The sequence below is a fragment of the Suncus etruscus genome, chromosome 1, assembly GCF_024139225.1.
Source record: "Suncus etruscus isolate mSunEtr1 chromosome 1, mSunEtr1.pri.cur, whole genome shotgun sequence".
Taxonomy (NCBI): Eukaryota; Metazoa; Chordata; class Mammalia; order Eulipotyphla; family Soricidae; genus Suncus; species Suncus etruscus.
In genome coordinates, this window is record NC_064848.1 from 139,136,644 (window position 1) to 139,151,388 (window position 14,745).

The 14,745-nt window shown below is 47.0% G+C and overlaps 1 protein-coding gene and 1 non-coding gene across 2 annotated transcripts in view; one reads left to right on the top strand and one right to left on the bottom strand.

The window, feature by feature from the left end:
• UBE2H (ubiquitin conjugating enzyme E2 H) overlaps nt 1–14,745 on the bottom strand; it is a 325,238-nt gene that overhangs the window by 219,958 nt on the left and 90,535 nt on the right. The window lies entirely within an intron of this gene.
• On the top strand, nt 5,985–6,091 carry LOC125997241 (U6 spliceosomal RNA). The gene has a single exon (XR_007491648.1). It is a non-coding gene; the product is annotated as a U6 spliceosomal RNA (small nuclear RNA).

The window sequence follows — 14,745 nt, forward strand, 5'->3', positions numbered from 1 at the left end:
GCAGATATAATCATACCTGCAGGGTTCTAAGATGTTTAGGAAATCTACAGTGTTAGGTACCAGCTGAGCCATAGACCACACTTGAGTCTATGTTATTGTTCCAGTGGGGACAGGTACTCAGCTTCTTGTCCTCAAGAAGACAAGAGGGAAAACAGTCAAGAGGGAAACTGAGGAAGGGGCTGGAGATCAAATGCCTCAATTCAGCCACTTTCTTTAAGGAATGGGAAAGCAAGGCCGAAAGCTTTGAATGATTCTGGGAGGATTCCAGAGAAAAGCAGAAGCCTTTTTATGTCTTTTTTTGTTTGTTTCAGGACTATACCCAGTGATGCTCAGGGTTTTTTTCTGGGCTCTGCATTCAGGAATTACTCCTGGAGGCCTCAGGGACCACACGGAATGCAGAAGATGCTCTAACCCAGGTAGACCACTTGCAAGACAAGCACCCTACCCTCTATATTATCTCTCCAACTGCCTTTTATATCTCTTTAACTAGAGTAGGTGAGTGGTATGCTGCAGTAAAATTGTTGCATGTTGTTGTATGTATGCAATAAAGTTTGTTGCAGTAGTTTGTTGCTATTCAAATAGGGATGAGGATGCTGAAATGATTCTCCTCTGGCGGGCCAGCCAGGGTCTATCTAGAGGTTATACAGGTTATCAGGTACCACCTAAAGATTCCATAACATGGTGCCCTTTCTTTAGTCCCTAATCTCACCCCCGCCTGTTCTGCTTCTGTCCCTATCGCTGTCTGGTAGCAAAATCCTCTCCAAACCCTCCAGTTATGAAAACTGGGTAATTTGGGCCTCTCTACGCTCTCACTTCTCACCAGGAGGTGGCGACAGTGAGTCCACGAGGTCATGTCAAAACAGTCCTATCTCCATCCCATCACCTCCACTCTCCCCCAGCCAGATCCTTTCAAGGGAGGTTTTTCACGTTTTAGTTCTCATCAGACTGACGGGTATGGCAGGTGGCGTGTGGTGTCCTTAACTCAGATGTGGCTCCCTCAGAAGACCCTTGTTGGCAGCTACCCTCCAGGAACAGGAAGTTTCTTCTCTTGCCTTGTAAACAATAATTCACCCCCTTCCTCTGGTCATCAGTTGCAAGGCTCCAGGCAGAAAGGAAAGAAAGTGGCAAAGTTGGGGCTGGAGTGATAACACAGCAGTAGGGCATTTGCCTTGCACGCAGACGACCCTGGACAGACTTGGGTTCAATCTCCGGCATCCCATATGGTTCCCAGAGCCTGCCAGAAGCTATATCTCTTGAGCGCAGAACCAGGAATAACCCCTGAGGGGCCGGCGAGGTGGCGCTAGAGGTAAGGTGTCTGCCTTGCAAGTGCTAGCCAAGGATCAGGACCGAGGTTCGATCCCCCAGCATCCCATATGGTCCCCCCAAGCCAGGGGCAATTTCTGAGCCTTAGCCAGGAGTAACCCCTGAGCATCAAATGTGTGTGGCCCAAAAAACCAAAAAAAAAAAAAAGGAAAAAAAAAAAGAATAACCCCTGAGTGCCCCCGGGTGTGGCCCCAAAACCAAAACCAAAAAAAAAAAAAAGGCAGCAAAGTTTATCATGAAAATTATTAGAATCATGGGACAATGCTTTGAAAAAGCCCCCCAGTGGCCTGCCAGATCCTCCTAGATCTAACTGGTGCTCCCTGTCCCCTTCCTCCTAACTGGTGTCTGGGCTCCTGAACCTCAAGAGGCCACGTGGAGAGAAGGCAATGCTCTCTGCCAGATCACCCTTGGGAGGCGGGGAGCCTGGGACAGAAAAGGAACCAGCCGCTTCTGATGAGCAGGTTCAGAGGTGCCATCCACCCCATGCCACCCAGCTAAACTCAGCTGACCCGAATTACAGCTAGTTAGAGCCCAAGACAACCCAGAATAGGAACCAAACTAAAAATAGCAAGGAAAACTGGGGAGGAGGAGGCGGAGGAGGAAGTGTTTGTACTTAGGCTAGTTGTTGCTTGGGCATCCAAGCAGCTGATTTGTTGCTCAGATGAAAAAGGGGAGAGAGATTTCAATGGGTGGCATTGAGGTGACCACAAGTAGGCTAGGAGAATCCTGCCATGTGCGTGCTGAGTCAGTATGGGAAGACCGTGTTCCCCCAGCAGTCTGTTCAAGTCGGTGGAAAGCAGAGAGGCCTAAAGATTCCTTTTGGGATAATGAATCTTGTGAGGAGTCAGGGAGACTGGTGAGGCTCGGGAAGGGAAAGGCTCAGATTCGGGGTGTTGGGAGGTGTGCCCAGCTCTGTGACAGAGGCCGATGCTTGAGGGCAATTCTGCCAATTTGTAGCTGGGCCACAGGACTTGCTTGCTATTCATGTCTTTGAACTTGTCTTAACCTCTGAGAAAACTAAGGACTTGGAGAGGAAATGCAAACAGAATCCAGAATCCTCAAAGCCTTGGTGGGAAAAAAGTTCAGGGAGCATTTATAAGCTATGAGGATAGTTTAACAGTTGATTGGTTCTGAGCTGGGTGGAGAACAGAAGGATCTAGAAGTTCACTCACGTATTGGAGGCATCAGGTGACAGTGCCCAGACCTTGTACAGACCCATGCAAGCTACTCTGTATGGTCAATACAAGTAGGCAAAGGCCTTTGAATAACTTGTTTTTCTTTAAAAAAAAAAAAAAAGTTTAGCTGGGGCCAGAGCGGTGGCACAAGGGCATTGGCCTTGCAGCACTGACCTAGGATGGACCGTGGTTTGACCCCCCACATCCCATATGGTTCCCCAAGCCATGAGCGATTTTTGAGAACAAAACTAGGAGTAATCCCTGAGTGTCACCGGGTGTGACCCAAAAAAAAAAAAAAACAAAGTTTAGCCATACCTGGTGATGCTCAGGGGTTCCTCTTGGCTCAGCACTTAGGAATCACTTCTGGTGATGCTCAGGGGACCATATGATATGTTAGGGATCAAAACTAGGTTGGTCTTGCTCAAGGCAAGTGCCCTACCCATTGTAGTATTACTCTGGCCCCTCAAATAATTTCTTTTTTTTTTTGGTTTTTGGGTCACACCTGGCAGTGCTCAGGGGTTACTCCTGGCTCTATGCTCAGAAATCACTCCTGGCAGGCTCGGGGGACAATATGGGTTGCCAGGATTTGAACCACCAACCTTCTGCATGCAAGGCAAATGCCTTTCTTCCATGCTATCTCTCTGGCCTCCCCTCAAATGCCATCTTTTTTTTGGGGGGGGGGATAACACCCGGCTTTGCTCAGGGGTTACTCCTGGCTCTAAGCTCAGAAATTGCTCCTGGCAGGCTCGGGGGACCATATGGGATGCCGGGATTCGAATCAATGACCTTCTACATGAAAGGCAAACGCCTTACCTTCGTGCTATCTCTCCAGCCCCTCTAATGCCATCTTTATGTTAGACTGTAAAGTAGCAAAGATGGTCATTTTATTTATTTATTTATTTATTTATTTATTTATTTATTTTGGTTTTTCGGGTCACACCCGTTTGATGCTCAGGAGTTACTCCTGGTTAAGGGCTCAGAAATTGCCCCTGGCTTGGGGGGACCATATGGGACGCCGGGGGATTGAACCGTGGTTGCGATCTTTCCTTGGCTAGCGCTTGCAAGGCAGACACCTTACCTCTAGCGCCACCTCACCGGCCCCATAAAGATGGTCATTTTAGGGGCCAGCGAAGTGGCGCTAGAGGTAAGGTGTCTGCCTTGCAAGCGCTAGCCAAGGAAGGACCGCAGTTCGATCCCCCGGCGTCCCATATGGTCCCCCCCAAGCCAGGGGCAATTTCTGAGCACTTAGCCAGGAGTAACCCCTGAGCATCAAATGGGTGTGGCAAAAAAAAAAAGAAAAGAAAAAAGAAAATGGTCATTTTAGACATTTATCTTTTTTTTTTTTTTTTGGTTTTTGGGCCACACCCAACAGTGCCCAGGGGTTACTCCTGGTTCTCTTTCAGAAATGGCACAAGGGGCCATATGGCATTCTGGGATTCAAACCACCGTTGGTCCTGGGTCAGCTGCTTGTGAGGCAAATGCACTACTGCTGTGCTATCTCTCCAGCCCCTAGACATTTATCTTTTTTAATGAAAACCCGAGAGATTCAGAAAAGGGTTTTGTCACAAATGCCTTGTATGTGATTGACCTAGTTTAATCCTGTAATGGTTCAGGCACTGCCAGGAGGGATCCCTGAGCACAAAGTCAGGAGTAAGCACTGAGCACAGTCTGATGTGGCCCCAAACAAACAAATAAAACACAATAAAAAAAATTTTTTTTGTTTGTTTTTGGGCCACAATCGGTGACAGTCAGGGGTTACTCCTGGCTATGCACTCAGAAATCACTCCTAGCTTGGGAGACCATATAGGATACCAGGGGATCGAACCACGGTCTGTCCTGTATCAGCTGTGTGCAAGGCAAAAGCCTTACTGCTGTGCCACCACTACGGCCGTCCAAAGACAATAAAAATTTTGAAAGAGGGCCCGGAGAGATAGCACAGTGGCGTTTGCCTTGCAAACAGCCGATCCAGGATCAGAGGTGGTTGGTTCGAATCCCGGTGTCCCATATGGTCCCCCGTGCCTGCCAGGAGCTATTTCTGAGCAGACAGCCAGGAGTAACACCTGAGCACCACCGGGTGTGACCCAAAACCCAAAATTAAATAAATAAAATTTTGAAAGAAAGAATAAATCTGTGTGAGACTGGAGAGATAGCATAGCCAGGAGTAAACCCTAAGCACTGTCGGGAATGGATTAAAAAAAAAGAAACAACAAAATATGCCAAAAGAAAAAAAAATTTTGGGGGGGTCATACCCAGCGGCACTCAGAGGTTGCTCCTGGCTCTTCACTCAGAAATTGCTCCTGGCAAACTTGAGGGACCATATGGGATGCTAGGGAGCAAACCTGGATCCATCCCAGACTGGTCATGTGCAAAGCAAACATTCTACCGCTGTGCTATCGCTTTGGCCACCAAAAGAAAATTTTTTAAAAAGAAAGAAATCAAATCAGGAATGACTGCATTTCTCCAAAGGTCAAAACAAGAATTTGGACAGGAATAGCCCTGGAATTGAGTAATGAATCAGGATTAATGGCTCTTCTGGTGGAGAGAACAGCTCTGGGAAAGGAAGTTCAGGGGTTCGGTCCCATTTGTCGCTGTCAGGGTGCTCCTGAAAATGAGAATGACAGGATGCAAAGAGCTGAGCAGAGAGATGCATGATAAGAACCAACCAGCAGTCAGAGAGTCTGAGAAGTGCTTTATCTGCCAGTGGCCGACTAGACACAGGGCAGGCTGGAGGGCTGCTTTCATTCCCAGTGAAAATAGCTGAGAAGTGGGTTAAGTCTCAAGGTAAGGTTGAAGGCCTGAGAACCAGGAACTCCCATGGCTCAATGGCAGAAGATGGCAGCACCAGTTCAAAAATACAGGTGCGGGGACAGGAGAGATAGCATGGAGGTAAGGCATTTGCCTTTCATGCTGAAGGTCATCATCAGTTCGAATCTGGCTTCCCATATGGTCCCCAGTGCCTGCCAGGAGCAATTTCTGAGCATGGAGCCAGGAGTTTCCCCTGAGCACTGCCGGGTGTGACCCAAAAACCATCAAAAAAAAAAAAAAAAAAAAAAAAAAAAGCACCTGCAGTACTCCTACCTGGCGAGTGAAAGGTCTTGAGTTCCATCTCTGATGCCCCCACCTTGTGAAGGAGGCTGTGATTCCCCATTACTGGAAGCAGTTTCTTTTGTTTGTTTATTTTGTTTTGTTTTGTTTTGGGGCCACACCTGGCAGTGCTCAGAAATCCCTCCTAGTAGGCTCCAGGGACCATATGGGATGCTGGGAATCAATCCTGGGTCCATCCCGGATTGGTCACATGCAAGGCAAATGCCCTACTGCTCTGCTATGTCTCTGCCCCCTGGAAGCAATGTCTTGATGCGGCCAGGAACTAGGAGAGTGGCTGGATGTAGAGGCAGCTGAGTGAGAGGGCACTTGCCTTACAGGTGTGAGGCTTTGGAATGGATTCCTGACACTCAGGGAAATAAAAAAAAAAAAAAAAGAGGGTTTGTGCTCGCTTCGGCAGTACATATACTAAAATTGGAACGATACAGAGAAGATTAGCATGGCCCCTGCGCAAGGATGACACGCAAATTTGTGAAGCGTTCCATATTAAAAAAAAAAAAGAGGGTTCAACCCTTCCCAATAAGCATCATCACTGCCATTGATATATAAGCTTTTCCATTAGGCAGTGCCACCCCGGTGAGAACTACAACAAACATGTGTCTGTGATGACATTGAGAGAAGAGCAAAGGGTTGGGGGGCAGGCAAGCACCACAATAAAGTCTGGGGTCACTCACTGGTCACTGTATCCACATCAATGATAGTAAAGCTGAGAGAACAGAGGGGGGTTCCAAAAATAAATAAGACAGCAATTCAAAATAAGGAGAGGGGGTTGTGGAGGGATAGAAGAGTAGGGTAAGGCAGCCTTGCGTGTGGCTGACCAGCTTCACTCTCCAGCATCATATATAATCCCTTGAAACTCCACCTCACCCCATCCCTGGTACCAACAGAGGTCACTCCTTCAGAGAGTCAGGAACAGTCTTTGAGCATCACTGGATGTGGTCCCCAAACCCAGCAGCCCTCCCCTCCAAAAGATAAGAAAGGAAGAGATCATACTTGACTCATCTTTCCCTCTTGGCTATGGCCAGGACCGTAAGAGACTTGAGGATGACCCCTTGCTCTGCTAAGAGGGATGGGATCCACACCACTAATTGCAAGGATAGTCTCTTCTAGAAACTAGGCCCCTCACTGCCCTGTTTCCCTGGATGGTGTGAGTCTGTCTGTTGGGGGTCAGGCCTCACTGTCTGAAGGGGGTGCAGTTCAGCCTAGCAGGGAGACCCAGAGCTTCACTCTAGGTTCTGATTATGTGAGATTATGACACAGTTCGTGCACCGCAGCCTCCTGCCCTGGTCTCTAGAACAACATCTCAGATAGCTACCATGCACAGAATGGAGCTTCAAATACTCCCAGAACCCAGTAGCTGGCCTCTGCTGAGTGTCAGACTACAAGCCTCAATGTTCTGCTTCCTCCTTCTGCCACACATTACATTAGGCTGTTGTCCCCCTTTGAAGGGGACATGCCACTAACACATATATTATGTCCATCGACTCACCTCCTGTCTCTCCTATAGCATCTTCTTGAGCACATGCAACATTTCCTGCTCAACAATATTTTTAGGGGGTTGGGTGAGTTTTTATTTTTTGGGCCTCACTCAGGGTTGGTTAACCTGGCTCTGCAATCAGGAATTATTTCTTGTGGTGTCTGGGAGGAGCTCTGGGATGCTGGAAATTGAACTGAGGTCAGCCATGTGCAAGTAAAGCAAGTGCCCTAACCCCTGTGCTTTGCTCTGGCCCTTGAGTAGCATTTAGGCTATATCGAGCTGTGCTCAATATCAGGTATGGTGGTCCTTAGGGGATCATGTGGGATCCCAGCCATTGAACTAGGTCGGCAATGTACAAGGCAAGTGCCCTGCCTGCTGTGCTATTTTCATGTCTCATTTTTTTGGCTGACTGCTCAAAAATCGCTCCTGGCAGGCCAGGGGACCATATGGGATGCCTAGGATCCAACCTGGGTCGGTTCTGGGTGGGCAGTGTACAAGGCAAACTCCCTACTGCTGTGCTATCGCTCCAGCCCCTCTTATGGCTCCTTGACTATGAAAGCAAGATTAAACCCTGCACTATAATCCATGCCAACCCAACTTCTCTCTGTTTTTCTCAGTGGAATACCTGCCCCTTCAGGAATATGGTTTGTTGTTGTTGCTATTTTTGTTTTGTTTTGTTTTTGAGTCACACCCAGCAGTGCTCAGGGGTTACTCCTGGCACTATGCTCAGAAATCGTTCCTGGAAGGCTTGGGGGACCATATGGGATGCCAGTATTTGAACCACTGTCCTTCTGCATGCAAGGCAAATGCCTTACCTCCATGCTATTCTCTCCAGCCCCAGGAATATGTTCATGTCCCAGTGGCTTCTGGTGTCCTTTTGTACTCTTTGCAGTATAGAGCTGATAAACAAGACATGTTTCTTGTCTCCCACTCTTCTCCAAGGTCTGGCTCAAACTTCCTTTTTTTTTTTTTTTTTAAATTTAAGGCATTTTTTTTATTTACAAAGTTTTTCATAGTTGAATTTTAGACATACAATTTTCACATCAAACCCACTACCTGTGTCAACCTCCCTCCACCAATGTTTCCAGAGTTCATCCCAGTCCTGACCCCACATAGGTCTTTTTATTTACAAATCATAGCTACATTTTTAATCCTCGCCAAACCAAATGCTTAGAGCCATAAAATTAATTTCCTAAATAAAGACATGACTCTGAAGTCAAGAGAGGTTGAAGACTTGTCACAATCACTTAATGAATGATCTTATGGGCCAGAACTCAGTTCCAGATCACTCTCATTTCTGATGATTCTCGGGTAACCAGAAAACAGTTCTCGTGCCTTTTTCTTTTTCTTTTCTTTTCTTTTTTTTTCTTTCTTTCTTTTTTTTTTTTTTTTGCATAGGTCAGCAAAATAAAGGGGACATGGAAAGAAAAAGCCTTGGCCTAAATACAAGAAGACCTTACCCCCCCTGAAGTTTTCTGGCACAAGACCAACTCTAGGCTTCAGGTATATTAGGTTGTCCAACCCAAGTCATTGTCTGTAGTGCCAACACACTTTTATTTTTCACACAGTCACTGTTGTTGGTATCTGGTTTCTGTAGCCAAGGATCTTGAATATGTCCATATCCCATATAACAGTCAGGATGATGCGGAGCACCCTTTAGTTTCACTCACAATCAGAAGGTGATGCAGAGAGCTCAGTCTTTAAAGCAGGCTGTTATTGTTAAGTTCTCTGGGTGTTAAAGGGAAGTCTCTGTTGAATAGGTCTATGCCAGAGGATAGACCTTCCCTGGTAGAGGATTGCATTCAGGTGATGTAGTACAGAACCATGGTTGTTTTGTAGATGGCACTCCTGGTTCAGGGGTTAGTGGACAATGCCCAATCTTTCAAGACATGAGCCAGGTCTTTATGACAATATTTAGGGTGTAAGGTCCTACTGCATTACAAACTTTGTGTGTTCCCATCTCTATAAGATAAGAACGTGTTTGAATATAATTTCCCATTTTAATGTGCCTATGCAAAGGAAGAACAGTATCACATGGGGAGATTGGTGCCTATGGGGATGCTAGAACAAGTCCAACAATCCAATTGACTTGGTTCTTATATAAACGTTAAATGGAGGGACACTTCTACAAACTTCCTTATTTAACAAATAACAAAGGGATAAAAAGTGGGGAAAATAAACAATCTAACTTAAGACAGTGGACTCAATAGTCATCGTTTGTGGGAACTAATCAGAAACCTAGTATGGTAGCAAACAGTTACACAGTGAAGGAAGGAAGAGGCCAAGAAGCCACTGAGAGTAAACAAGTAGGAAAAGAGTACTGGCCTCTTCCCAGCCTGGGAGTCCATCCTCTCATTTTTTTGAATATATATGGTACCCCCACGCAAACTAGTCTCCTCCCAGACTGAGAGTCCATCCTCCCTTTCTTTTTTTTTTTTTTCGTTTTTGGGCCACACCCAGCAGTGCTCAGGGGAAACTCCTGGCTATCTGATAGAAATAGCTCCTGACAGGCACGGGGGACCATGTGGGACGCTGGGATTCGAACCAACCACCTTAGATCCTGGATCGGCCACTTGCAAGGCAAACACTGCTGTGCTATCTCTCCAGCCCCGCATCCTCATATTTTAATTTTGAATATGTTATATTTTTAAAATGGAGACCAATGAGAAAAAAAATACTAGTGAATGTCACGACATACACCAGTGCTGCATCGGCCCGCCCTCCACCCCTCTTAGTGTAGGGAGACAAAGGAGGAAAGACTGAGGACCACTATAGAGTCCACCTGAGCCGGCAATCAGGGAAGACCTGGAATAAAGGGGAGAAATAGGGGAACAGCTTGGGGGCCTGCCAAGCCTCCCAGCATCCCCCAAGCTAGGGAATAGGTCTCTGGCATGGGGTGTCCCCTAACCCCATACCTGGGAAGAGCTGGCCTCTCAAGCTTCCCTTTAATTCCATAGTAAGAATTCACTTCCTGGGCCAGAGTGATAGTACAGTAGGTAGGGCACTTGCCTCACATGCGGCCGACACAGGTTTGACCCCCGGCATCCTATGGTCTCTGGAGCACCACCAGAATTTCTGAGTGCAGAGTCAGGAAAAAGTCTTGAGTATTGCTGGGTATGGCCCCCATCTCTCCCTCCCAATTCACTTCCTCTAGGATACTTCCAAAGCAGTGGTTTCCAAGTGCTGGGAATGCAAAGGTTGTAAACTATTGTCTAATCAGTGCCTCATGTTCTGCCCATGTTTGTGTATAAATATGCACCCCAGGTAGGAGTCTAAAATTCTGGAAGGTAGAAATAGACCATCATTGGGGGGCTAGAACGATAGCACACCGGGTAGGGTGTTTACCTTGCATGTAGCTGACTTGACTTTGATCCCCTATATGGTCCCCTGAGCCTGCCAGGAATGATTTCTGAGCACAGAGCCAGGAGTAAACCTTGAGCACCACTGGGTGTGGCCCCCAAAACAAAAACAAAAAAAAATCAAACCCAAAAACAAACCAGGTCATTATTTATGTGCCTATCTGAGGAGCTTTCTAAGGGGGAGACAATGTTTTTCTTTTCATAAAGCTCCTGTCATTTTATTTTATGATTATTTTTAGTTTGGGGGCCATAGCCCACTATGCTCAGAGATTACTTCTTTTATTTTTATTTTATGGTTTTTTTTGGTTTTTGGGCCACACCCGGCAGTGCTCAGGGGTTACTCCTGGCTGTCTGCTCAGAAATAGCTCCTGGCAGGCACAGGGGACCATATGGTACACCGGGATTCGAACCAACCACCTTTGGTCCTGGATCAGCTGCTTGCAAGGCAAACACTGCTGTGCTATCTCTCCGGGCCTTTCTTTTATTTATTTTTTTTACTTCTTTTATTTTTGATTTTTATATTTTATTTTATTTTATTTGGTTTCTGGTCCTGACAAGGATTGGGGAGGGAAGAATATGGGGTGCTGGGATTGAACCAGGGTTGGCTGTGTGCAAGGCTGGCACCTTACCTGCTCTACTATCTACTGCTCCAGTTCCCCCTCCTCACATCAAGTAGTATTCAGGGTTACTCCCTGGCTTTGTGGTGTTCTAGAACTGTGCAGTATTGGGGGGGGGGTTTGAACCAGGACTTTCTACATGCAAAACCACACTTACATAAATGAACTCTCTCCCTAGCCTTCCTGTCACTTTATTGTATTTATTATTTTGTTTTTGGGCCACACATTCCATACAGGCCAACCTGAGAGAATCAGGGGAGCAGAGAGGAGGGAGGTGGCTTATGCCTTAGAGGTGGGAAGGGACCAGTAAAGCCCTAGGAGGGTGAACTTAACCCATCACAGTTTTCTGAGCAGGAGCCCTACAACCTGAGGACAGAGGGTGCTCAGGGGGCAGGCAGGAAGTGAATCTACTCATTCTGCTCTTCCTCCTCCAGCCACATCTCTCTCTTTTTTTTAAGCCACATCTCTGTCTCTGTCAATATGTTCTAAATCCAGGCCAGAGATACAGTATAGGCAGGGCACTTGGCTTGTTCACAGTTGACCCCAGTGTAATCCTTGACACTACATCTGGTCCCTTGTGTACTGCCAGCAGTGATCCCTAAGCACAGAGACAGAAGAGATCTGCTGGATGTAGTCCAAGATCAAACAAACAAACAAACAAACAAACCAACCAAACAGGCCCAGGGTTGAGGAGACGGTACACCTGACATTGAGATTCAATCTCTGGCATTTGCTGGCTGCTAAGCACTGCTGCATGGAGGCCCGATGAGCTACAGGAAGGTTAGGATGTTTCCTCAAAAAAAAAAAAAAAAAGGGAGGGGTCAAAAAAGGGAAAAATAAAGTCCAGTGGTAGGTGGGCTTTTATTCAACTCCTTTTTTTGGCTACACTCAGCAGCGCTCAGGGGTTACTCCTGGTTCTGTGAGCATAAATTGCTCCTGGTAGGCTCGGGGGACCATAAGGGATGCTGGGAATTGAACCAGGGTCTGTCTCGGGTTGGCTGTGTGCAAGGCAAATGCCCTACCGCTGTACTCTCTCTCCGGCCCACTTCCTGTCACTTTAATGAAAAGAAAAGCAATAACGTACTGCTCAGCTCTCTACCAAACCCGTCTCCCTTCATATATCTGTTGACAGTACAATAAGCAAAGGCCTTCCCACCCTCCTGTGTAAGAAGGAACTGCATTTGAAGACTTGACTTTCTTCAGATAGCGAAGAACAAAGAAAAATAACCTTTATGTTAGAGACTAACATTCAAGGGGCTAAGTCCCTTGAATGTGACTGACTTGGGTGTGATTCCCAGCAATGCGTGATTCTCCAAGCATAACTGAATGTAACCCACAAAACATCCAGGCACCACTGGAGTGGTCCAAGTACTCCCAGCGCTGTCAGATCCAAGCACATGCTCCCCAAGAATATGCAAGAGGCACATGGCAGCTGCAAATCTATTCTCCCTCCTGTGACATTGCTGGTCCCTAGAAAAGGGGCCTGAGCAGCAAAAAACTGGAACCGGAGAGATAGCACAGCGGCGTTTGCCTTGCAAGCAGCCGACACAGTACCTGAGGTGGTTGGTTCGAATCCCGGTGTCCCATATGATTCCCCCATGCCTGCCAGGAGCTATTTCTGAGCAGTTAGCCAGGAGTAACCCCTGAGCATCACCGGGTGTGGCCCAAAAACCAAAAACCAAACAAACAAAAAAATTAATGTTGCTAGAGCCTGGAGAGACAGCTTGCTTTGCACAAGACTGGCCCTAGTTTTTTTTTTTTTTTGTTTTTTTGGGTCACACTCAGGGGCTACTCCTGGTTCTATGCTCAAAAATTGCCCCCGGCAGGCTCGAGGGACCATATGGGATGCCGAGACCGCAGTGTTATCTCTCCAGCTCCAGGGCCCTAGTTCTATCTCCAGCACTACAGATGGTTTCCTGAAAATCACCAGGAGGGATCCCTGTGCAGAGGCTGGAATAAGCCCTGAATACTGCTATGTGATCCAAATCCCCCTATACTACATTTTTCAAATGTAGTTAAAAACATTTTTAGTTTAGTTTAGTTTTGATTTTTGGGTCATACCCGTTGATACTCAGGGGTTCTCCTGGCTACGTGCTCAGAAATCACTCCTGGCTTGGGGGACCATCTGGGACACCAGGGGATAGAACCATGGTTTGTTCTAGGTCAGCCGTGTGCCAAGACAAATGCCCTACCGCTGTGTCACTGCTCCGGCCCCAGTTGAAAATATTTTAAATACCCACATTTGGAGGCGAGAGATAATACAGCAGGTAAAGTTCTGGCTTTGCACATGGCTGACCTGGGTTAAAACCCTAGGATCCTATATGATCCCGAGTGCAGGGGCAGGAGCAAATCCCCTGTTTTTCACTATGTGTAATCCTGAAAAAGACAAAATATCCACACTGCTTCAAACTGAAATGGACTTAGAGCTCATTCAAATATCCACCTCTCCCTCCTTTTTGGATCCCACACACAGCAATGCTTAGGGTTTAATTCGACTTGCAAGTCTCTTGTCTGTAAACATTACACAGCTGCCCATTAGCCAACCTTTAAAGGGACCTGGAGACTAACAGGATTAAGCCCTAAGCAGTGCTGGGTAAGGTCCCAATATAAACAAAACAAAATTTTAATTAAAATACTTTAGTACAAAAGAAGGGAATTATAATGGCCAGAGAGATGATTCAAAGGGCCAGGGCACATGCTTAGCTTGTAAGAGACTCAGGTTCGATACATGACACTGTCTGGTTACCTAAATACTGCAGAGAGTGACATTCTGCCACCCAGCATCAAGCTGGGAGTAGCAACTCAGGTACTGATGGATGTAGCCCAGAACAAGTTAGTTACTGAAGGGCCAAGCACAGTAATGAAATGAGACATCTCAGAGAATGACAACTCTGAAGTCTTCCAGGTCACAGTCTGGATGTGTGGGTACAGGTCAAGATCAGACACTTCCCTCCTGGGAACTGATGCTTCAGCAGTAAAGCAGCTTTGGAGAGCCCCAATCTTGGGACTGCCCCTTCACAGACAAAGGGAGAAGGGTTTCTCTCCCAGCATCTTCCTCCCTAGGTCTGTTCCTGCTATTACCACGTAAGCAGTGGTCGGCAACCTTTTTTTTTCTTTTTTTTTTTCTTTTTTTTTTTGGTTTTGGGCCACACCCGGTGACGCTCAGGGGTTACTCCTGGCTATGCGCTCAGAAGTCGCTCCTGGCTTGGGGGACCATATGGGACGCCGGGGGATCGAACCGCGGCTAGCACCTTACCTCGAGCGCCACCGCCCGGCCCCTGGCAACCTTTTTTTTCAACTGAGCCAAATCTCGCCAAAACCACGATTGAAATTTATTTTAAGAGCCACACAAGGTGCGCACTGACAGAGGCTAGGAACAGAGTCCTGACTCCTGGAGTGGCCGCCTGGCACACAGAAGAGCCAAATTAAAAGTGTAAAGAGCCACACGTGGCTCGTGAGCCGCAGGTTGCCAACCACTGACCTAGAGTGAGAGAACATGCTCCTCACCTCCTTTACTTAGCTGTGACCCCACACAGGACAGGAAGGAAAGTAGTATGTCTGGGGTGTGTGTGTGTGTGTGTGTGTTACTTCTTTAACATAAGTAATGTCTAGGCTTTGCAGACAACCTGAAAAGTACCCATCTGACTTTTCAGGGGCAAGGTCGGAAAGAGAGGCCTCCCAAATGGTGCTTC